Raw genomic sequence first — 1,977 nt, forward strand, 5'->3', positions numbered from 1 at the left:
TACAGGGATCCGACGGAACTACGCCAACCATGCTGGCAAAACAGTATCGCCATCTATGCAAATACGGCGAAACCACATGCGATAGCTCCATCTATGCGAATCTGACAACACTACGTCCGCCATGTCGAGCGCACCACAAAACATACCGCCATCTGTAGGTCTCCCTCAGCATGAGCTCCTGCAACGACGATACCGCCATCTATGGGACGCCAAGCCGACTAAGACATCGATGGGCCCACAGTGCCCATCTTTCGACGCCACCCACAAAGCATGCAGCCTCTGTCGACCACAGCACCCAAACGCCAGTGCCTCTGCCGCACAACGTCGTGGACCGGCAATCACACCACCCGCACCCGCTCGTGCCCCACCCCAACCGCCAAACTCGCAACGCCAGCGGATGAACGGCGGAAGTTTCCCGCACTCGTAATGTGCAATCCACACCTATAACTTGCGTTTCATGAAGAGTTATGTCCAATATGCGACATTCCCGCTGTCCCTATACATGAGCTGCGAGCTGTACCACGTACAAGCTACAGACGCGATCGCATTGCTCACTGTACTGATTCCCATGCCGAGCGATCAGCTAGGACGCGCCCCATCCATGTCGGTACCCGTGGGCGTCGCACTCGCAGTCACAAAAAACGCTGGGCAAATATATTTCTCGGAAGAGTAACGACAGTCCGAGCCTCCTGCGTGGGAAGAGTCTTTCTAGGCCCTGACCCACGGGAAGGGTGTAGCTTCCCCCATCCCGGACATTTGACGTCGTCACACTACCGGTATTGACTAATAGACTGATTGCTGATAATCATTAGCCATACACTGGGGGAAACGGCCGACAGGGCCGGCAACATAGTGGAGCCGCAGTGTCACTAATGTACAGAGATAGAACAGTTTCGACTGGAACCAGAGTAACCGTAGACACGGCACTGATTAGTAATAGATGCAGAGCCATCAGAATACAGATAATATATACAACCGTCCCTATACATGCTGAAAGACTCTGCACATAATGAGAACCACACGTCAGCCAGACACTCTTATCACACACTACTCTCTTATCACACACTACTCTCTGCCTGTAACAGGCACACACACACACAATATCTAACCACCAGCATGGAAGAACATCCAGTGCATCCTCTCCGCCACATTACACAATCCACACTATCATAACCAGACCGGGAGGTCCACCCAGAAAACAGAATATCCCACCCTTCCGACATCCGCCATTGCTCAGCTAAGCCACGAACACCCACACATGTCCTACACAGGGGTGCACCCAACATCACAATACTGCCTCCTGTCACAGTACACAAACAATGGCAGGAATGAAAGACACAGATCTGCCACAACCTTGGAATCGGAACGCCGCCTGTCATGAGCCACAAGTGCATCCTGACGTGACAAATCGGATGATCCCGCAGGCATGCACTTACGATAATCACTATCAACGAACCTGCCGCCCCCCCCCCCCAAATACACCTTTCCCTACAACAATGTGTACCTTAACCTAAGCTATATTGTACCTTAACTTAAGCTATATCGTACCTTAACCTAACCGACATTGCGCCTTAACCTAACCTACGTTGTACCTTAACCTAACCTACGTTGTACCTTAACCTAACCTACGTTGTACCTTAACCTAACCTACGTTGTACCTTAACCTAACCTACGTTGTACCTTAACCTAACCTACGTTGTACCTTAACCTAACCTACATTGTACCTTAACCTAACCTACGTTGTACCTTAACCTAACCTACGTTGTACCTTAACCTAACCTACGTTGTACCTTAACCTAACCTACGTTGTACCTTAACCTAACCTACGTTGTACCTTAACCTAACCTACGTTGTACCTTAACCTAACCTACGTTGTGCCTTAACCTAACCCATGTTGTGCCTTAACCTAACCCATGTTGTGCCTTAACCTAACCCATGTTGTGCCTTAACCTAACCCATGTTGTGCCTTAACCTAAC

Source organism: Schistocerca serialis, unplaced genomic scaffold (assembly GCF_023864345.2).
Source record: "Schistocerca serialis cubense isolate TAMUIC-IGC-003099 unplaced genomic scaffold, iqSchSeri2.2 HiC_scaffold_1242, whole genome shotgun sequence".
In the NCBI taxonomy this organism is placed as follows: Eukaryota; Metazoa; Arthropoda; class Insecta; order Orthoptera; family Acrididae; genus Schistocerca; species Schistocerca serialis.